Consider the following 24,675-nt stretch of genomic DNA (forward strand, 5'->3'; position numbering starts at 1 on the left):
CTAAGCTTCAGAAGTGAAGGAGAAATAAGATCCCTTTTCAGACAAGCAAGTGTTGAGGGAGTTCAATACCACCAGACCTGTCTTACAAGAGCTCCTGAAAGAAGCACTAAACATGGAAAAGAAAGTCCATTACCAGCCATTACAAAAACACACTGAAGTACACAGGACAGAGACACTATAAAGCAGACTCATGAACAAGTCTGAAAAATGATCAGTTAGCATCATGATGACAGGATCAAATCCACAAGTATCAATACTAACCTTAGATGTGAATAAGCTAAATGCCCCAGTTAAAAAACACAGAGTGGAAATCTGGATAAAAAAACAAGACCCATCGGTGTGCTGTCTTTAAGAGATCCATCTCACATGCAATAGCACACACAGGCTCAAAGTTAAGGGATGTAGAAAAATCAACCAATAAAATAAAAAGGCAGAAAAACCAGGGGTTGCAATCCTACTTTCTGACAAAACAGACTTTAAACCAACAAAGATGAAAAAGAGAAAGAAGGCATTACATAATGGCAAAGGGTTGAATTCAACAAGAAGATCTAACTGTCTTAAATATATATGCATCCAACGCAGGAGCACCCAAATTCATAAAGCAAGCTCTTAGAGACCTTCAACAAGAAAGATTCCCACACAATAATAGTGGGAGACTTTACCACTCTACTGACAATATTAGACAGATCATCAAGACAGAAAATTAACAAAGATATTCAGGAGCTGACATCAGCACTGGATCAAATGATCCTCACATATATCTGAAGAACTCTCCACCCAAACCAATAGAATGTACATTCTTCTCATTGCCACGTGTCACATATTCTAAAATCAGTCACTTAATCAGAAGCAAAACACCCCTCAGCAAATGCAAAATAACTGAAATCATAACAAACAGTCTCTCAGACCACAGCACAATCCAATTAGAAATCAAGACAAGAGATTGTTCCAAGATAACTGAATAGGGACAGCTCCAGTCTACACCTCCCAGCATGAGTGATGAAGAAGATGGGTGATTTCTGCATTTCCAACTGAGTTTTTAAGAGAGCAGTGGTCCTCCTACCATGGAGTTTGAGATCTGAGAACAGACAGTCTGCCTCCTAAAGTGCGTCCCTGAACCCCGAGTAGCCTAACTGGGAGACATCTCCCAGTAGGGGCCGACTGACACCTCATACAACTGGGTGCCCCTCTGAGACGAAGCTCCAGAGGAAGGATCAGGAAGCAACATTTGCTGTTCTGCAATGTTTGCTGTTCTGCAGCCTCTGCTGGTGACACCCAGGCAAACAGGGTCTGGAGTGGACCTCCAGCAAACTCCAACAGACCTGCAGCTGAGGGTCCTGACTGTTAGAAGGAAAACTAACAAATAGAAAGGAATAGCACCAACATCAACAAAAAGGACATCCACACCAAAACCCCATCTGTATGTCACCATCATCAAAGATCAAAGGTAGATAAAACCACAAAGATTGGGAGAAACAAGAGCAGAAAAGCTGAAAATTCTAATAACCAGAGTGCCTCTTCTCCTCCAAAGGATTGCAGCTCCCTGCCAGCAATGGAACAAAGCTGGACGGAGATGACTTTGATGAGTTGACAGAAGTAGGCTTCAGAAGATCGGTAATAACAAATTTCTCTGAGCTAAAGGGGGATGTTCAAACCCATTACAAGGAAGCTAAAAACCTTGAAAAAAGATTCGACAAATGGCTAACTAGAATAAACAGTGTAGAGAAAACCTTAAATGACCTGATGGAGCTGAAAACCATGGCATGAGAACTACGAGATGCATGCACATGCTTCAGTAGCTGATTCGATCAAGTGGAAGAAAGGGTATCAGTGATTGAAGACCAAATGAATGAAATGAAGTGAGAAGAGAAGTTTAGAGAAAAGAGAGTAAAAAGAAATGAACAAAGCCTCCAAGAAATATGTGACTGTGTGAAAAGACCAAATCTATGTTTGATTGATTTACCTGAAAGTGATGGGGAGAATGGAACCAAGTTGGAAAACACTCCTCAGGATATTATCCAGGAGAACTTCCCCAACCTAGCAAAGCAGGCCAACCTTCAATTTCAGGAAATACAGAGAACGCCACAAAGATAGTCCTCAAGAAGAGCAACCCCAAGACACATAATTGTTACATTCACCAAAGTTGAAATGAAGGAAAAAATGTTAAGGGCAGCCAGAGGGAAAGGTCGGCTTACCCACAAAGGGAAGTCCATCAGACTAACAGCTGATCTGTTGGCAGAAACTCTACAAGCCAGAAGAGAGTGGGGGCCAATATTCAACATTCTTAAAGAAAAGAATTTTCAACCCAGAATTTCATATCCAGCCAAACTAAGCTTCATAAGTGAAGGAGAAATAAAATCCTTTACACACAAGCAAATGCTGAGAGATTTTGTCACCATCAGGCCTGCCCTAAAAGAGCTCCTGAAGGAAGCACTAAACATGGAAAGGAACAACCGGTATCAGCCACTGCAGAAACATGCCAAATGTAAAGACCATCGATGCTAGGAAGAAACTGCATCAACTAATGAGCAGAATAACCAGCTAACATCATAATGACAGGATCAAATTCACACATAACAATATTACCCTTAAATGTAAATAGGCTAAATGCTCCAGTTAAAAGACAGAGACTGGCAAATTGTATAAAGAGTCAAGACCCATCCATGTGCTGTATTCAGGAGACCCATCTCATGTGCAGAGACACACATAGGCTCAAAATAAAGGGATGGAGGAAGATCTACCAAGCAAATGGAAAGCAAAAAAAAAAAAAAAAAAAAAAAAAAGCAGGGGTTGCCATCCTAGTCTCTGACAAAACAGACTTTAAACCAACAATGATCAAAAGAGACAAAGAAGGCCATTACATAATGGTAAAGGGATCAATGCAACAAGAAGAACTAACTATCCTAAATATATATATGCACCCAATACAAGAGCACCCAGATTCGTAAAGCTAGTCCTTAGAGACCTACAAAGACACTTAGACTCCCACACAATAATAATGGGAGACTTTAACACCCCACCCTCAACATTACACAGATCGACGAGACAGAACGTTAACAAAGATATACAGGAACTAAACTCAGCTCTGCACCAAGTGGACCTAATAGACATCTACAGAACTCTCCACCCCAAATCAACAGAATATACATTCTTCTCAGCACCACACCGCACTTATTCCAAAATTGACCACATAGTTGGAAGTAAAGCACTCCTCAGCGAATGTAAAAGAACAGAAATTATAACAAACTGTCTCTCAGACCACAGTGCAATCAAACTAGAACTCAGGATTAAGAAACTCACTCAAAACCACTCAACTACATGGAAACTGAACAACCTGCTCCTGAATGACTACTGAGTACATAACAACATGAAGGCAGAAATAAAGATGTTCTTTGAAGCCAACGAGAACAAAGACACAACATACCAGAATCTCTGGGACACATTCAAAGCAGTGTGTAGAGGGAAATTTATAGCACTAAACGCCCACAAGAGAAAGCAGGAAAGATCCAAAATTGACAGCCTAACATCACAATTAAAAGAACTAGAGAAACAAGAGCAAACACATTCAAAAGCTAGCAGAAGGCAAGAAATAACTAAGATCAGAGCAGAACTGAAGGAGATAGAGACACAAAAAACTCTTCAAAAAATCAATGAATCCAGGAGCTGGTTTTCTGAAAAGATCAACAAAATTGATAGACCACTAGCTAGACTAATAAAGAAGAAAAGAGAGAAGAATCAAATAGACGCAATAAAAAATGACAAAGGGGATATCACCACCGATCCCACAGAAATACAAACTATCATCAGAGAATACTATAAACACCTCTATGCAAATAAACTAGAAAATCTAGAAGAAATGGATAAATTCCTGGACACATACACCCTCCCAAGACTAAACCACGAAAAAGTTGAATCCCAGAATAGACCGATAAGAGGCTCTGAAATTGAGGTAACGAATAATAGCCTTCCAACAAAAAAAGTCCAGGACCAGACTGATTCACAGCCGAATTCTACCAGAGGTACAAAGAGGAGCTGGTACCATTTCTTCTGAAACTATTCCAATCAATAGACAAAGAGGGAATCCTCCCTAACTGATTTTATGAGGCCAGCATCATCCTGATACCAAAGCCTGGCAGAGACACAACAAAAAAAGAGAATTTTAGACCAATATCCCTGATGAGCATCGATGCAAAAATCCTCAGTAAAGTACTGCAAACCGAATCCAGCAGCACATCAAAAACCTTATCTGCCACGATCAAGTTGACTTCATCCCTGGGATGCAAGACTGGTTCAACCTATGCAAATCAATAAACATAATTCAGCATATAAACAGAACCAGTGACAAAAACCACGATTATCTCAATAGATGCAGAAAAGGCCTTTGACAAAATTCAACAGCCCTTCATGCTGAAAACTCTCAATAAATTAGGTATTGATGGGATGTATCTCAAAATAATAAGAGCTATTTATGACAAACCCACATCCAATATCATACTGAATGGGCAAAAACTGGAAGCATTCCCTTTGAAAACCGGCACAAGACAGGGATGCCCTCTCTCACCGCTCCTATTCAACATAGTGTTGGAAGTTCTGGCCAGGGCAATCAGGCAGGAGAAAGAAATAAAGGGTATTCAATTAGGAAAAAAGGAAGTCAAATTGTCCCTGTTTGCAGATGACATGATTGTATATTTAGAAAACCCCATCATCTCAGCCCAAAATCTCCTTAAGCTGATAAGCAACTCAGCAAAGTCTCAGGATACAAAATCAATGCACAAAAATCACAAGCATTCCTATACAGCAATAACAGACAAACAGACAGCCAAATCATGAGTGAACTCCCATTCACAATTACTTCAAAGAGAATAAAATACCTAGGAATCCAACTTACAAGAGATGTGAAGGACCTTTTCAAGGAGAACTACAAACCACTACTCAACGAAATAAAAGAGGACACAAACAAATGGAACACCATTCCATGCTTCTGGATAGGAAGAATCAATATCGTGAAAATGGCCATACTGCCCAAGATAATTTATAGATTCAATACCATCCCCCTCAAGCTACCAATGACTTTCTTCAAACAATCAGAAAAAACAACTTTAAAGCTCATATGGAACCAAAAATAGCCCACATTGCCAAGACAATCCTAAGCCAAAAGAACAAAGCTGGAGGCATCACGCTACCTGACTTCAAACTATACTACAAGGCTACAGTCACCAAAACAGCATGGTACTGGTACCAAAACAGAGATATAGACCAATGGAAAAGAACGGAGTCCCCAGATATAATACCACACATCTACAACCATCTGATCTTTGACAAACCTGACAAAAACAAGAAATGGAAGAAACTGGCTAGCCATATGTAGAAAGCTAAAACTGGATCCCTTCCTTACACCTTATACAAAAATTAATTCAAGATGGATTAAAGACTTAAATGTTAGACCTAAAACCATAAAAACCCTAGAAGAAGACCTAGGCAGTACCATTCAGGACCTAGGCATGGGCAAGGACTTCATGACTAAAACACCAAAAGCAATGGCAACAAAAGCCATAATTGACAAATGGCATCTAAGTAAACTAAAGAGCTTCTGCACAGCAAAAGATGCTACCATCAGAGTGATCAGGCAACCTACGGAATGGGAGAAAATTTTTGCAATCTACTCATCTGACAAAGGGCTAATATCCAGAATCTACAAAGAACTTAAATAAATTTACAAGGAAAAATGAAACAACCCCGTCAAAAAGTGGGTGAAGGATATGAGCAAACACTTCTCAAAAGAAAACATTTCTGCAGCCAAAAAACACAAGAAAACGTGCTCATCATCACTGGCCATCAGAGAAATGCAAATCAAAACCACAATGAGATACCATCTCACGGCGTTAGAATGGCGATCATTAAAAAGTCAGGAAACCACAGGTGCTGGAGAGAATGTGGAGAAATAGGAACACTTTTACACTGTTGGTGGGACTGTAAACTAGTTCAACCATTGTGGAAGACAGTGTGGTGATTCCTGAAGGATCTAGACCTAGAAATACCATTTGACCCAGCGATCCCATTACTGGGTATATATCCAAAGGATTATAAATCATGCTGCTATAAAGACACATGCACACGTATGTTTATTGCGGCAGTATTCACAATAGCAAAGACTTGGAACCAACCCAAATGTCGATCAATGATAGACTGGATTAAGAAAATATGACACATATAAACCATGGAATACTATGCAGCCATAAGGATGACTTCATATCCTTTGTAGGAACATAGATGAAGGTGGAAACCATCATTCTGAGCAAACTGTCACAAGGACAGAAAACCAAACACCACATGGTCTCACTCATAGGTGGTAATCAAACAATGAGAACACTTGGACACAGAGTGGGGAACATCACACCAGGGCCTGTCATGGGGTGGGGGGAGGGGGGAGGGATAGCATTAGGAGAAATACCTAACGTAAATGATGAGTTAATGGGTCCAGCACACCAAAATGGCACATGTATACATATGTAACAAATCTGCATATTGTGCACATGTACCCTAGTACTTTAAGTATAATAAAAAAAAGAAAAAAGAAATCAAGACAAGAAATTTATTCAAAATCATACAATTACATGAAAATTCAATAACCTGCTCCTGAATGACTTTTGGATAAGTAAGGAAATTATGGCAGAAATCAAGGAATTCTTTGAAACTTAATGAGAACAAAGATACAACATACCAGCATCTCTGGGACACAGCTAAGGCAGTGTTAAGGTGGAAATTTATAGTACTAAATGCTCACATCGAAAAGTTAGAAAGACCTCAAGTTAACAACCTGACATCACAACTGAAAGAACTAGAGAACAAAGAGCAAATAAATCCCAAAACTAGAAGACAAGAAATAATCAAAATTAAAGCTGCACTTAAGGAGATTGAGACACAGAAAGCCATTCAAAAGATGAACTAATAAAGGAGATTCATTTTTTGAAAAAATTTAATAATATGTATAGACCCCTAGCTAGACTAATAAAGAAGAAAAGAGAGAAGACTCAAATAAACACAATCAGAAACATCAAGGATGATATTACCATTGATCTCACAGAAATATAAACAATAATCAGAGAATATTATGAACACCTCTATGCACATAAACTAGAAAATCTAGAAGAAATGGATAAATTCCTGGACATATAAACCCTCCCAAGACTGAACCAGGAAGAATTTGAATCCCCGAACAGACCAATAACAAGCTCTGAAATTGAGGCAGTAATAAATAACCTACTGAAGGAAATAATGTGTACAGTGGTCCATTTCCAAGACAAAGTGCCTTGAATTGGCTTAGGTCAGCAAACTACAGAAGAGACAGGATATACTAAGACCCTGCTTGAATAGCTGATGCCTACTTCTCAGCCTCTCCCTCCCACCTTCCTCCTCACTTAGCTGCCCTCACTTGAACCAAAGAAATTTAGTCTAAGATAAAATTTACTAGTCTCCAAAGTAGCTCACTTTGTGTGTTCTTATCAGCCTGCCCAGCTACTTAGGTCATAAGTCAAATACGTAAAAAGCCCCTGAGCTCATTAGGATTGCAAGGCATTGTGGGTTGCAAAAAAATGCAGCAAGACAACCCTAAAAAAACACCTGAAGCCACTACCCAACAATCAATAGGCGACGTCTGAGAAGATTGTAACCTCATAGTACTCGCCTATGAGGAACCAGGGGAGGGACTTGCGCACTATGGGATAAATTGCTTGTTGATACTGTGCTGGATGTGCCTGCGTGCCAGACACCCAATCTTGCAAGATCACCATTGAAAGTCTCACTTCCGCTGTTCTCTGTGTCTCTGAGTCCATTCTTTGGGTTTGGACAAGTGAGTTTGTTTCTCACACATAACAACCAAAAAAAGCCCAGGACCTGATGGTTTCACGGCTGAATTCCACCAGATGTACAGAGAAGAGGTGGTACTATTCCTACCAAAACTATTCCAAAAAATTGAGGAGTAGAAACCCCTCCCTAACTCATTCTATGAGGGCAGCATCATCCTGATGCCAAAACCTGGCAGAGATACAACAAAAATAGAAAACTTGAGGCCAATATCCTTGATGAACATCAATGCAAAAATCCTTAAAAAATTACTTGTAAACAGAATCCAGCAGCACATTGAAAAGCTTATCCAGCATGATCTAGTAGGCTTTATCCCTGGGATGTAAGGATGGCTCAACATAAACAAATCAATAAATTTGATTAATCACATAAACAGAACTAAAGACAAAAACACATGGTTGTCTCAAGAGATACAGAAAAGGCTTTCAATAAAATTCAACATCCATTAATGTTAAAAAAAACTGTCAATAAACTAGGTATTGACAAAACATACCTCAAAATAGTAAGTGCCATCTATGACAAACCCACAAACAACGTAATACTGAATGGGCAAAAGCTGGAAGCTTTCCACTTGAAAACTGGCACAAGACGAGGTTGCCCTCTCTCACCACTCCTATTCAACATAGTATTGGAATTCCTGGCCAGGGCAATCAGGCAACAGAAAGAAATAAAGGGCATCCAAATAGGAAGAGAGGAAGTCAAACTATCCCTGTTCATAGATGACAGGTCTTATATCAAGAAAACCCCATAGTCTCAGACCAAAAGCTTCTTAAGCTGATAGACAACTTCAGCAAAGCCTCAGGGTACAAAATCAATGTGCAAAAATCACTAGCATTCCTGTACACCAGCAACAGCCAAGCCAAGAGCCAAATAATGAATGAACACCCATTCACAATTGCCACAAAAAGAATAAAATACCTAGGAATACAGCTAACTAAGGAGGTGAAAGATCTCTACAAGGAGAACTACAAACCACTGCTCAAAGAAATCAGAGATGATACAAACAGAAAAAATTGCATGCTCATGGATAGGAAGAACCAATATTATTAAAGTGGCCATACTGCCCAAAGCAATTTATAGATTCAATGCTATTCCTATTCAGCTACCACTGAGATTCTTCACAGAGCTAGGAAAAACTATTTTAAAATACATATGAAACCAAAAAGGAGCCTGAATAGCCAAGACAATCCTAAGCAAACGAAACAAAGCTGGAGGCATCCATCATGCTACCCAACTTCAAACTTTACTACAGGGCTTCAGTGACCAAAACAGCATGGTACTGGAACAAAAACAAACACATAGACCAATGGAACAGAATAGAGAACACAGAAATAAGACCAAACACCTATAACTCTCTGATCTTCAACAAAACTGACAAAAACAAGCAATGGGGGAAATAATTCCCTATTCAATAAATGGTGCTATGATAACTGGCTAGCCGTATTCAGAAGACTAAAACTGAACTCCTTACTTACACCATGTACAAAAATTAACTCAATATAAATTGAAAACTTAAACGTAAAATCCCAAACTATAAAAACCCTGGAAGACAACCTAGGCAATACCATTCAGGACATAGGCACAGGCAAAGATTTCATGATAAAAACACCCAAAGCAATTGCAACCAAAGCAAAAGTTGACAAATGGCATCTAACTAAACTAAAGAGCTTTTGCACAGTAAAAGAAACTATCAACAGAGTAAACAGACAACCTACAGAATGCGAGAAACTTTTTGCAAACTATGCATCCAATAAAGGTCTGATATTCAGAATCTATAAGGAAGTTAGACAAAATTTCAATAAAAAAACAAACCCATTAAAAGTGGGCAAAGGGGGGTGGCTGGCAAGATGGCTGAAGAGGAACAGCTCTGGTCTGCAGCCCCCAGCGAGATCAATGCAGAAGGTGGGTGATTTCTGCATTTCCAACTGAGGTACCTGGCTCATCTTACTGGGACTGGGTAGACAGTGGGTGCAGCTCACAGAGGGTGAGCAGAAGCAGGTTGGGACATCACCTTGCCTGGGAAGTGCAAGGGGTTGGGGAACTCACTCCCCTAGCCAAGGGAAGCCATGAGGGACTGTGCTGTGAGGGACGGTGCATCTGGGCCCAGATACTATGCTTCTCACATGGTCTTCACAGCCCACAGACCAGGAGATTCCCTTGGGTGCCTATACCACCAGGGACCTGGGTTTCAAGCACAAAGCTGGGTGGTCATTTGGGCAGACACTGAGCTAGCTGCAGGAGTTTTTTTTTTTTAATACCCCAGTGGTGCCTGGAATGCCAGTGAGACAGAACCATTCATTCCCCTGTAAAGGGGGCACTGAAGCCAGGGAGTTAAGTGGTCTAGCTCAGTAGATCCCACCCCCATGGAGCCAAGTAAGCTAAGATCCACTGGCTTGAAATTATCATTGCCAGCACAGCAGGCTGAAGTCGACTTGGGACACTAGAGCTTGGTGAGGGGAAGGGTGTCCAACATTACTGAGGCTTGAGTAGGCGGTTTTCCCCTCACAGTGTGAACAAAGACACAAGGAAATTTGAATTGGGCGGAGCCCACCACAGGTCAGTGCCTAAGCTGCTGTAGCCAGACTGCCTCTCTAGATTCCTTCTCTCTGGGCAGGGTGTCTCTAAAAGAAAGGAAGCAGCCCCAGTCAGGGGCTTATAGATAAAATTCACATATCCCTGGGACAGGGCACCTGGGGGAAGGGGCGGCTGTGGGCGCAGCTTCAGCAGACTTAAACGTTCCTGTTTGCTGGCTCTGAAGAGAGCAGTGGATCTCCCAGCACAGCGCTTGAGCTCTGCTAAGGGACAGACTGACTCCTCAAGTGGGTCCCTGACCCCCGTGCCTTCTGACAGGGAGACACTTCCCAGCAGGGGTTGACAGACACCTCATACAGGAGAGCTCCAGCTGGCATCTGGCAGGTGCCCCTCTGGGATGAAACTTCCAGAGGAAGGAGCAGGCAGCAATCTTTGCTGTTCTGCAGCCTCTGCTGGTGATACCCAGGGAAACAGGGTCTGGAGTGGACCTCCAGCAAACTCCAGCAGACCTGCAGCAGAGGGGCCTGATTATTAGAAGTCAAACTAACAAACAGAAAGGAATAGCATCAACATCAACAAAAAGTACAATCACACAAAAACCCCATCTGAAGGTCACCGACATCAAAGACCAGAAGTAGATAAATCCACAAAGATGAAGAAAAACCAGTGCAAAAAGGCTGAAAATTCCAAAACCAAGAATGCCTCTTCTCCAAAGGATCACAACTCCTTGGCAGCAAGGGAACAAAACTGGACACAGAATGAGCTTGACAAATTGACAGAAGTAGGCTTCAGAAGGTGGGTAATAACAAACTTCTCTGAGCTAAAGGAGCATGTTCTAACCCAATGCAAGGAAGCCAAGAACCTTGAAAAAAGGATAGATGAATGGCTAACTAGAATAACCAGTTTAGAGAAGAACATAAATGACCTGATGGAGCTGCAAAACACAGCATGAGAACTTCATGAATCATACACAAGTATCAATAGCAAAATTGATCAAGCACAAGAAAGTATATCAGAGATTGAAGATCAACTTAATGAAAGAAAGTGTGAAGACAAGATTACAGAAAAAAGAATGAAAAGGAATGAACAAAGTCCCCAAGAAATATAGGACTATGTGAAAAGACCAAACCTACGATTGACTGGTGTACATGAAAGTGACGGGGAGAATGAAACCCAGTTGGAAAATACTCTTCAGGCTATTATCCAGGAGAACTTCCCCAATCTAGCAAGACAGGCCAACATTCAAATTCACGAAATACAGAGAACACCACAAAGATACTCCTCGAGAAGAGCAACCCCAAGACAGATAAGCATCAGATTGAGCAAGGTTGAAATGAAGGAAAAAATGTTAGGGGTAGCCAGAGAGAAAGGTGAGGTTACCTACAAAGGGAAGCCCATCAGACTAACAGTGGATCACTCTGCAGAAACCCTACAAACCAGAAGAGAGTGGGAGCCAATAATCAACACTCTTAAAGAAAAGAATTTTCAACCCAGAATTTCATATCCAGCCAAACTAAGCTTCATAAGTGAAGGAGAAATAAAATCCTTTGCAGACAAGCAAATGCTAAGAGATTTTGCCACCACCAGGCCTGCCTTACAAGAGCTCCTGAAGGAAGCACTAAATATAAAAAGGAAAAACTGGTAGCAGCCACTGCAGAAACATACCAAATTGTAAAGACCATTGACAATATGAAGAAACGGCATCAACTAATGGGCAAAATAACCAGCTAGCATCATAATGACACTATGAAATTCACATATAACCATATTAACCTTAAATGTAAATGAGCTAAATGCCCCAGATAAAATACACAGATGGGCAAATTGGATAAAGAGTCAAGACCCATTGGTGTGCTGTATTCAGGAGATCCATCTCACATGCAAGAACACACATAGGCTCATAATAAAGGGATGGAAGAATATTTACCAAGCAAATAGAAAGAAAAGCAGGGGTTGTAATCCCAGTCTCTGATAAAACAGACTTTAGACTTTGAACCAACAAAGATCAAAAAAGTCAAAGAAAGGCATTACATAATGGTAAAGGGATCAATGCAACAAGAAGAGCTAAGTATCCTAAATATAAATGCACCCAATACAGGAGCACCCACATTCATAAAGCAAGTTCTTAGAGACCTACAAAGAGACTTAGACTCCCACACTATAATAGTGGGAGACTTTAACACCCCACTGTCAATATTAGACAGATCAATGAGACAGAAAATTAACAAGGATATTCAGGACTTGAACTCAGCTCTGCACCAAGCCAACCTAATAGACATCTACAGAACTCTTCAGCCAAAATAAACAGAATATACATTCTTCTCAGCACCACATCACCCTTACTCTAAAATAGACCACATAATTGGAAGTAAAACATTCCTCTGCAAATGCAAAAGTATGGAAATCATAACAAACAGTCTCTCAGACCACAGTGCAATCAAATTAGAACTCAGGATTAAGAAACTCACTCAAACCCACACAACTACATGGAAACTGAACAACCTGCTCCTGAATGACTATTGGGTAAATAACAAAATTAAGGCAGGAAAAAAATACGCTTTCTGAACCCAATGGGAACAAAGACACAATGTACCAGAGTCTCTGGGACACATTTAAAACAGTGTTTAGAGGGAAATTTATAGCACTAAATGCCCACAGAGGAAAGTGGGAAACATCTGTAATTACCATCCTAACACCACAATGAACAGAACTAGAGAAGTAAGAGTAAACAAATTCAAAAGCTAGCAGAAGAAATAACTAAGATCAGAGCAGAACTGAGAGATAGAACCATGAAAACCCTTCAAAAAATCAATGAATCCAGCAGCTGTTTTTTGAAAAAAAAAAAACAAAATAGACCGCTAGCAGGACTAATACAGAAGAAAAGAGAGAAGAATCAAATTGGCACAATAAAAAATGATAAAGGGGATATCACTGCTGATCCCATAGAAATACAAACTGCCATCACAGAATATTATAAACACCCCTATGCAAATGAAGTAGAAAATCTAGATGAAATGGATAAATTCCTGGACATATATACTCTCCCAAGACTAAACCAGGAAGAAGTTGAATCCTTGAATAGACCAATAACAAGTTCTGAAATTGAGGCAGTAATTAATAGCCTACCAACCAACCAAAGGCCAGGACCAGAAAGATTTACAGCCAGATTCTACCAGAGGTACAAAGAGAAGTGGGTACCCTTCCTTCTGAAACTATTCCAAACAATAGAATAAAAGGGACTCTTCCCAAACTCATTTTATGAGGCCAGCACCATCCCGATACCAAAACCCGTTGGAAACACAACAAAAAAAATTCAGGCCAATATTCCTGATGAACATCAGTGCAAAAATCCTCAATAAAATACTGGCAAACTGAATCCAGCAGCACATCAAAAAGCTTATCCACCACCATCAAGTCAGCTTCATCCCTGGGATGCAAGGCTGGTTCCACATAAGCAAATCCATCACATAAACAGAACAAATGACAAAAACCACATGATTATCTCAATAGATGCAGAAAAGGCCTTCAATTAAATTGAACACCACTTCATGCTAAAAACTCTCAATAAACTAGTTATTGATGGAACGTATCTCAAAATAATAGGAGCTATTTATTACGAACCTATAGCCAATATCATACTAAATGGGCAAAAGCTAGAAGCATTCCCTTTGAAAACCAGCACAAGATGAGGGTGGTGTCTCTCACTACTCCTATTCAACATAGTATTGGAAGTTCTGGCCAGGCCAATCAGGCAAGAGAAAGAAATAAAGGGTATTCAAACAGGAAGAGAGGAAGTCAAAATCTCTCTGTTTCCAGACAGTATGATTGTTTATTTAGAAAACCCCATCGTCTCAGTCCAAAATCTTCTTAAGCTGATAAGCAACTTCAGCAAAGTCTCAGGATACAAAATCAATGTGCAAAAATCACAAGCATTCCTATACACAAATAATAGAAAAACAGAGAGCCAAATCATGAGTGAACTCTCATTCACAGTTGCTACAAAGAGAATAAAATACCTAGGAATAGAACTCACAAGGGATGTGAAGGATGTCTTCAAGGAGAATTGCAAACCACTGCTCAAGGAAATAAGAGAAAATACAAACAATGGAAAAATATTCTGTGCTCGTGGATAGAAAGAATCAATATCATAAAAATGGCCATACTGCCCAAAGTAATTTAAAGATTCAATGCTATCCCCAACAAGCTACAAATGACTTTTTCACAGAATTAGAAAAACTACTTGAAATTTCATATGGAACTACAAAAGAGCCTGCATAGCCAAGGCAATGTTAAGCAAAAAGAACAAAGCTGGAGGCATCATGTTACCTGACTTCAAACTATATTACAAGGCTACAGTAACCAAAACAGCATGGTAGTGGTACCAAAACAGATACATAGACCAATTGAACAGAACAGAGCCCTCAGAAATAATGTCACACATCCACAACCATCTGATCTTTGATAAACCTGACAAAAACAAGCAATGGGGAAGGGATTCCCTATTTAATAAATGGTGCTGGGAAAACTGGCTAGCCATATGCAGAAAACTGAGGGGTCCACCTTATACAAAAATTAACTCAGGATGAATTAAAGACTTAAATGTAAGACCTAAAGGCATAAAAACCCTAGAAGAAAACCTAGGCATTACCATTCAGGACATAGGCATGGACAAAGATTTTATGACTAAAACACAAAAAGCAATGGCAACAAAAGCCAAAATTGATAAATGGGATCTAATTAAGCTAAAGAGCTTCTGCACAGCATTGGTAACTATCATCAGAGTGAACAGGCAACCTTCAGAAGGGGAGAAAATTTTTGCAATCTATTCATCTGGCAAAGGGCTAATATCCAGAATCTACAAGGACCTTTAAATTTACAAGAAAAAAACTCCATCAAAAAGTGAGTGAAGGACATGACCAGACACTTCACAAAATAAGACAGTTATGCAGTCAACAAACATATGAAAAAAAGCTCATCATCACTGGTCGTTAGAGAAATGCAAATCAAAACCACAATGTGATACCATCTAGGAACAGGAATTAAGAGAAATGAAAGAATGTGTAAGCAGAAACTCAGTTGTATGTAAGAAAACCCAATTCCCCCTGAGAAAAAGAAAGAGCTGGAGTCCTTTAAAAATTAACTGCCTATTTTTCTGTGGCTAGTGAGCCTTATCTCTCCTTCTTTCCTAGGCATTGTGAAGACCCTGTTTCTCTAGATGTGTAGCTACAAGGTCACTAGACAGATAAACTCAAGTCGTAAAACATGTTTGTTTTGGAAAGTAAGAAATGATGTAATGCATGTCTTAATTAATTGAATAACTGTCTTTGTTTCTCACTTCTGTAATATGCTTCCCCCTGCACAGATCTCCCCCCACCCCATGAAATGCTTAAAAGGTAACTTAAGTCTTTGTTCAGGGCTCAGTCCTTTGGATGCTAATCTGACTGGGCCAGTGCACCTAAATAATAACTATCCTCCTGAACCCCATTGGTCTCTCTGATTCCTTAACAATCCTGCAACATTTCTGGGGACTCATCCAGGATTGGAGATGACAGATTTACTGTCTCCTTTGCCTGTGGGACTACAGCCCTGTGGCCATGGGAGACCCGGCATCCAAGGCATACCATGGGGGAGCTTCACCTGGATGGAGACCAGCTCTTCCTCCATCCTGGCAGCCTGCCTGGCAGTGCAATGGAGCCAGGGGTGGGGCTGCAGTGTGATACCAGCACTTCAGGAACCATGGTAAGGAGCAAGGGCCCAAGTCAGGGAAGCCCATCCCATAAGGACAAAGGGGAGCTTGATCACCTCCCAGGGAACAACCACTAATCCAACCCAGAATGGCTGGGGGTGGCAGGAGTCTCTTGCCAATTTGGATGAACCTCATGTCCCCACTAACAAAGTGAAAGTGGTTCACTGGATCTGGAGACAGGAACTGGGAGTGTGTGGGTGCGTGTAAACCTACCCGGGACACGAGAGAGGCTCATTTCATCTGATGAGAAGTCCTGGGGTAGGAGTGGTGTGTGTATGTGTGAGAATGTGGGAGCCTAACTAGGCTCACCTGGGACATGAGAGAGGCTTGTTTCATCTGATGAGGAGTCCTGGGGCAGGGGAGATGTGTGAAAGTGTGTGAAAGAGACAGTGTTGGGAGAGGCCAATGTGGGGAGTGACGTGGGGAGACACAGATCCCTTAGCGTGGGCTGTGTTCTTCGAGGTGAGTGTGGGGGAAATCAGAACTAGGACGCTGCATATGGCTGATAGGACCAGCTTCATGGCCAGCTTCATGGCTGTAGCAGGCTGTGACAGGGGAAGGCACGTTCCTGGCTAAGCAGCATCCAAAACTCCCATAATAGGACCCGGTTTGGTGGACCTGAGAGTGCAAGTGTGCCACAAGGGAGGAAATGGGAGGGAAAGCGTCAAAACCAACTCCTTTGGAGTGCATGATAAAGTATTTAAAAAAAGGATTTAGAGGTGATTATGGCATGAAACTGGATGCTCAAAAATTAAGGACATATTGTGAGATAGATTGGCCTGCTTTCAATGTGGGGTGGCCCTCTGAAGGTAAAAAAGACAGGGAATTGATTGGCCGTGTGTTTAAGGAGGTCACTGAAGTTGGAGGACAACCAGGATACCCAGACCAGTTTCCCTATATAGACTCTTGGCTCAGTGTGGCACAAACTCGCCCCAATTGTTTACAGCCCTGCCTAGAGGGATATTGCAAGGCATTAGTGGCTCGGGCACCCAACCAAAGAAAGTAGAGGAACCTAAAGCCCCTAGCATCTCCCAGGAAAAGGAATCCCTGAAGCCTCAGCCAAAACCAGTTCTTCAGGCCCCACCAGAAGAAAGGGAATGTCGGCCCCCGTATGTGCCAGTCTACCCGTCTTTGGCCAGAATAAGGCAGGAGGCAGAGTCAGGAGTGTCCAGAGAGCCAGGCTTGGAGGAAAGTGAGGCTCAGTCTCCCCTCAAAGAGTAACAGAAGCCCCCGTTAGAAAAAAACAGGGAAAATGGACAGGGCGAGGCAGCTGGGCACCTCTGCTCAGGCCAACCACAGGCTTTGCAGATGCCACTTTGAGAGACCAGGATACAAGTTTATGATGACCAGGGGCAGACACAAGGTGGCTCTAGGGTTTACGTTTCTCAGCCTTTCTCCACTACTGATCTCTTAAATTGGAAACAGCACACCCCTTCCTATACAGAAAAGCCTCAGGCTCTCATTGATTTGGTGAATTCTATTATTATGACACACAACCCAACCTGGCCAGATTGTCAACAACTTTTGCTAACTTTATTTAATACAGAGGAGTATAGGAGAGTTAATCAGGCAGCTCTCAGCTGGTTAGAAGGGGAAGCCCCAGAGGCCACCCCTAACCCATGCCAGTTCACTGCGGAGCAATACCCAAATGAGGCAAGGGACATGGAATGGCTGCAGCTATATACAAAGGCACTCCCAAATGGGAAAAAAGCAGGAGGAAGGAAGGCAATGAATATGAGTAAAATATCAGAAGTGTGCCAAAAGCCTGATGAAAGCCAAAGTGCATTCTATGAAAGGCTTTGCGAGGCATATAGGCTGTACTCTCCAATTATTCCAGAGGCTCCTGAAAACCAAAATATGATAAAAATGACCTTTGTCAGGCAAGCTCAGGGAGACATAAGATGAAACCTTCAGAAGCCAGAAGGCTTTGCAGGGAAACACATTAGTGAACTCCTGGAAATAGCAAACAAAGTATACATAAACCGGGAAGAAAGGAAGAAAGAAAAACCAGAAATAGAAACAAAGAGACAGCTCGATTTATAGCTGCTGCACTAGCAGAAATTAACCCTGGATTTGCTAGAGGGCATGGCTGAGGCAGAGGCTGAGGAAGGGGGAAGACAAGACCAGGAGAGGAAAGCCAGTCTTGGTTGGACAGGAACCAATGTGCAAGGTGCAGGCAAATGGACCACTGGAAAGACGAGTGCCCCGAAAAGGAAAAGGATGGAGATGACGGTCAATTGTCTAACACCTGAGTGTGGCATTCTGTTGCTATTCATGTCTCAAAGGCAGATCCTGATCTGATTGGCTTAGCGGGGGCTGAGAATTTTGAGGACTGAGACAGACTGGGCTCCATATTTTTAGGCCATGGGGAGCCTATGGTGTCTATGGAAGTAGGGGGCCGATTAATGGATTTTTTGGTTGATACTGGTGCTGATTACTCTGTGGTAACTCACCCAATTAGCCCCCCCACAAAGAACTGTGCTACTATCGTAGGGTCTACTGGGGCCAAAGAAAAGAAACCTTTATGCAAATCCAGGGGATGTGTTATTGGGGCACAAAAAGTACAGCATGAGTTTCTATATATGCCAAATTGTCCGGTGCTCTTTTTAGGGAGAGACTTACTCCAGAAACTGCAGGCACAAATTTCCTTTATACCTAAAGGGAATATGACCCTGGAGATAGAGGTGCTAAAGGCAATGGGTATTGACCCTGACTGTCCCAAGGGCTGAGGAGTGGCAGCTCTATGAACTGTGTGCCAGAAGGCCACTGGAGCCAGACCTACACAATATGTGGGGGATGCTTTTCAAGGTACCACGTGTATAGGCTGAGGAAAACCCCCCTGGACTTGCTGCAAACAGACCCCTGGGTGGTGGTAGAGCTTAACCCTCATGCTGCCCCGGTATGAGTCCGTCAATACCCACTATCTAGAGAGGAAATTGAAGGAATAACAAAACATCTAAATCAGCTCTATGAACATGGGATTATAGTGAAATGCAAATCCTCCTGGAATACTCCTCTGCTGCCCATGAGCAAGCCAAATGGTGAATACAGGCCAGTGCAGGATCTCCAGGCAGTAAACAAGGCCACTGTGACTATCCATGCCATAGTACCCAACCCATACACAATGTTGGGACAGATTCCTGCTGAGGCCACGTGGTTCACATATGTGGACTTAAAGGATGCCTTTTGTTTGAAGCCTGCTCTCCAAAGTCAGCCTATATTTGCCTTCCAGTGGGGGCAATCGCAATATGCCTGGACAAGGCTGCTGCAAGGGTTTAAGAATTCTCCTACCATTTTTGGTGCTGGGAAAACTGGCTAGCCATATGTAGAAAGCTGAAACTGGATCCCTTCCTTACACCTTATACAAAAATTAATTCAAGATGGATTAAAGACTTAAATTTTAGACCTAAAACCTTAAAAACCCTAGAAGAAAACCTAGGCAATACCATTCAGGACATAGGCATGGGCAAGGACTTCATGTCTAAAACACCAAAAGCAATGGCAACAAAAGCCAAAATTGACAAATGGGATCTAATTAAACTAAAGAGCTTCTGCACAGCAAAAGAAACTACCATCAGAGTGAAAAGGCAACCTACGGAATGGGAGAAAACGTTTGCAATCTACTCATCTGACAAAGGGCTAATATCCAGAATCTACAATGAACTCAAACAAATTTACAAGAAAAAAACAAACAACCCCATCAAAAAGTGGGCAAAGGATATGAATAGACACTTCTCAAAAGAAGACATTTATGCAGCCAACAGACACATGAAAAAATGCTCATCATCACTGGCCATCAGAGAAATGCAAATCAAACCCACAATGAGATACCATCTCACACCAGTTAGAATGGCAATCATTAAAAGGTCAGGAAACAACAGGTGCTGGAGAGGATGTGGAGAAATAGGAACACTTTTACACTGTTGGTGGGACTGTAAACTAGTTCAACCATTGTGGAAGTCAGTGTGGCGATTCCTCAGGGATCTAGAACTAGAAATACCATTTGACCCAGCCATCCCATTACTGGGTATATACTCAAAGGATTATAAAACATGCTGCTATAAAGACACATGCACACGTATGTTTATTGCGGCACTATTCACAATAGCAAAGACTTGGAACCAACCCAAATGTCCAATAATGATAGACTGGATTAAGAAAATGTGGCACATATACACCATGGAATACTATGCAGCCATAAAAAATGATGAGTTCATGTCCTTTGTAGGAACATGGATGAAACTGGAAACCATCATTCTCAGCAAACTATTGCAAGGACAAAAAACCAAACACCACATGTTCTCACTTATAGGTGGGAATTGAACAATGAGAACACTTGGACACAGGGAGGGGAACATCACACACTGCAGCCTGTTGTGGGGTGGGGGAAGGGGGAGTGATAGCATTAGGAGATATAACTAATGTTAAATGACGAGTTAATGGGTGCAGCACACCAACATGGCACATGTATACATATGTAACAAACCTTCACGTTGTGCACATGTACCCTAAAACTTAAAGTATAAAAAAAAAACAAACTACCATTTTTGAGGCGGCCTTGGCTACAGATCTTGAGGCTTTTGCGCTACCTAGTGACAATTATGTGCTATTACAATACATTGATGATTTGTTATTCACTGTCCCCATGAGGGAGGAATGCCTCGAAGGAACAGAGAGGCTTCTTCACCTGCTGTGTGAAGCTGGTTATAAAGTGTCCAAGGACAAGGCAAAAGTCTGTTTTTGAGAGGTTAGATATCTACGATTCATGGTATCCCAAGGCCAGCCCAGGCTTGGAAGTGCACGCAAGGAGGCTGTATGTGTATTTCCCACCCCAGTTACAAGTGGCAGGTCAGGGAATTTCTAGGTGCGGCAGGATTCTGCCCAATCTGGATTCCAAACTTCTCCCTTATAGCAAGGCTCCTCCCTTATATGAGGCTACCAAAGGAAAGGAAAGAGAGCCCCTCCTATGGGAAAAGGAACAGGAAAAGGCCTTTAAGGATATAAAGGAAGCTCTCATCCAGGCCCCAGCACTTGGGTTGCCAGATGTAAAAAAGCCCTTCTTTTTGTATGTGGATGAATGAAAGGGAATGGCAGTTGGAGTCTTAACTCGGTTGTTGGGCTGTTGGCATCGGCTGGTAGCTTACTGGACTTCGTGGCCTTAGGTTGGCCCAATGCCTCAGGGCATTGGCAGCTACCACAATCCTTATAGAAGATGCCAACAAGCTAGCCCTAGGTCAGAAGTTAATAGTTCGGGTGCCACACACTGTAGTCACCTTAATGGAGCCAAGAGGACATCGTTGGCTGTCCAATTCTAGAATGCTAAAGTATCAAGGACTTCTGTATGAAAATCCCCAGATAACACTAGAGACTGTAAATACCTTGAACCCAGCTACCCTGCTGTCTGTGGAGAAACCCGATTGGAAGGGTGGTGGGTTGCCTCACTGCTGGCAGGACCTTCTCCACTGTTGCATAAATACGGTGGACGAAGTGTTCTCGAGCCGGGAAGATCTCAGAGATACCCCCTTGGAGAGCCCAGATGTTGAATACTTCACTGATGGTAGCAGTTTCATAACAGATGGGGTGCAATATGCAAGGTATGTAGTAGCGATCCAACACTCGGTAGTCGAGGCTCAAGCCTTACCTTCTGGGACTTCCACTCAGAAGGCTGAATTAAAAGCCTCAGAAGGAGGAGTACGTGGAAAATTTAATTTAACCAACTGTTGCCAAGAAATTGACGATAATGGCTTAGCTGTCATGGAAATCACAGCTAGAATGAACAAGTTGGTCCATGTTCCAGTTCAGATTTGGTCCGGGTGGTCCCCGGATTCCTTGTTTGGAGGATGGTTCTTAGCTTTTGGAGGATTCAAAACCCTCTGATGGGTTCTTGCTTATTCTTGGTATCTGCCTCATCCTCCCTTGCCTTTTACCACAGTTTGTTAGGAGTATACAGTCAACTATAGAGGCAATAGTAACCTGACACACTACTGCGCAGTTGACAGCATTAACAAAATAGCAGCCGCTGCCAGTAGAAGAAGCGCAGCTCCGTGAAGAGGTGGCAAACAGTGGTGCTTTCTATTAACACCTTTGTTATAAAAAGCACCAAAGGAAGGAATGGAACAGGAATTAAAAGAAATTAAAGAATGTGTAAGCAGAAACTCAGTTGCATGTAAGAAAACCCAATTCCCCCTGAGAAACAGAAAGAGCTGGAGTCTTTTAAAAATTAACTGCCTGTTTTTCTGTTGCTAGTGAGCGTTATCTCTCCTCCTTTCCCAAGCATTGTGAAGACTCTGTTTCTCTAGCTGTGCAGCTGCAAGGTCACTAGACAGATAAACTCAAGTTGTAAAACATGTGTTTCCTTGAAAAGTAAGAAATGATGTAATGCATGTCTCAATTAATTGAATAACTGTCTTTGTTTCTCACTTCTGTAATATGCTTCCCCCTGCACAGATCTCCCCCGACCCCACGAAATGTTTAAAAGGTAACTTAAGTCTTTGTTCAGGGCTCAGTCCTTTGGATGTTAATCTGACTGGGCCAGTGCACCTAAATAATAAATATCCTCCTGAACCCCATCAGTCTCTCTGATTCCTTAACAATCCCACAACAGTCTCACATCAGTTAGAATGGCGATCATTAAAAAGTCGGAAACAACAGATGCTGGAGAGGATGTGGACAAATAGGAACACTTTTACACTGTTGGTAAAAGTGTAAATTAGTTCAACCATTGTGGAAGACAGTGTGGTGATTCTTCAAAGATCTAGAACCATAAATACCATTTGACCCAGCAATCCTATTATTGGGTATATACCCAAAGGATTATAAATCATTCTACTATAAAGACACATGCACACATATGTTTATTGCAGAACTATTCACAATAGCAAAGACTTAGAACCAACACAAATGCCCATCAGTGATAGACTGGATAAAGAAAATGTGGCACATATACACCATAGAATATTATGCAGCCATAAAAAAGGATGAGTTCATGTCCTTTGCAGGGACATGGATTAAGCTGGAAACCATCATTCTCAGCAAACTAATACAGGAACAGAAAACCAAACACCACATATTCTCGCTCATAAGTGGGAGTTGAACAATGAGGACACATGGACACAGGGAGGGGAATATCACATGCTGGGGCCTGTTGTGGGATGGGAGACTAGGGGAGGGATAGCATTAGGAGAAATACCTAATGTCGATGATGGGTTGATGGGTGTAGCAAACCACAATGGCACATGTATATCTGTGTAACAAACCTGCACGTTTTGCACATGTATTCCAGAACTTAGAGTATAATAAAATAAAAGTGGGCATAGGACATGGACAGACACTTTTCTTTTTTTAACTTATTTTAGATTTGGGGCACGTGTGAAGGTTTGTTACATAGGTAAACATGTATTATGGAAGTTTGTTGTACATATTTTTTCATCACCCAGGTATTAATCCCAGTACCCATAGTTATCTTTTCTGCTTCTCTCTCTCTTTCCAACCTCCCCTCTCAAGTGGATCCCAGTGTTTATTGTTTTCTTCTTTGTGTTCATAAGTTCTAATCATTTAGCTCCCATTTATAAGTGAGACCATGTATTTGGTTTCGTGTTCTTGTGTTAGTTTGCTAAGGATGATACCCTCCAGCTCCATCCATGTTCCTGCAAAAGACATACTCTCATTCTTTTTTATAGCTGCATAATAATCCATGGTGTGTGAGTACCACATTTTCATTAATCTGTCATTGATGGGCATTCAGGTTGATTCCATGTTTTTGTTATTGTTGATAGAGCTGTAATGAACATTTGCAACTGACACTTTTCAAAAGAAGACACACATATGACCGACTATTATGAAAAAATGCTCAATATCACTGGTCATTAGAGAAATGCAAATCAAACCACAATGAGATGCCATCTCACACTAATCAGAATGGCTATTAATAACAAGTCAAAAAGTAACAGATGCTGGCTAGGTTGTGGAGAAAAAGGAATGCTTTTACACTGTTGGTGGGAGTGTAAATTCATTCGACCATTGTGGAATACAGTGTGGTGATTCCTCAAAGACCTAAAGAAAGAAATACCTTTCAACCCAGTAGTCCCATTACTGGGTATATACCCAAAGGACTAGAAACTCTTCTATTATAAAGACATATGCACACATATGTTCATGGCAGCACTATTCACAATAACAAATACATGGAATCAACCTAAATGCCCATCAGTGATAGACTGGACCAAGAAAATTGGTACATATATACACCATGGAATACTATGCAGCCATAAAAAAGAACAAGATTGTGTCCTTTGCAGGGACATGGATGGAGCTGAAGGCCATTATACTTAGCAAACTAAATGCTGGAACAGAAAACCAAATACCACATGTTCCCATTTATAAGTGGGAGCTAAAGGTGGGAGGAGGGAGAGGATCAGGAAAAATTACAAATGGGTATTAGGCTTAATACCCAGGTGATAAAATAATCTGTACAACGAATCCTCATTATGCAAGTTTGCCTGTGTAACAAGCCTGCACATGTACCCCTGAACTTA

General features: G+C 41.5%; 1 protein-coding gene across 2 annotated transcripts in view; it reads right to left on the reverse strand.

Annotated features, from left to right (window-relative positions):
• The window catches only part of SLC22A25 (solute carrier family 22 member 25), a 70,677-nt gene that overhangs the window by 19,257 nt on the left and 26,745 nt on the right, over window positions 1-24,675 (reverse strand). The gene's annotated exons all lie outside the window — the stretch shown is intronic.

Source organism: Gorilla gorilla, chromosome 9 (genome assembly GCF_029281585.2).
Source record: "Gorilla gorilla gorilla isolate KB3781 chromosome 9, NHGRI_mGorGor1-v2.1_pri, whole genome shotgun sequence".
NCBI classification, from domain to species: Eukaryota; Metazoa; Chordata; class Mammalia; order Primates; family Hominidae; genus Gorilla; species Gorilla gorilla.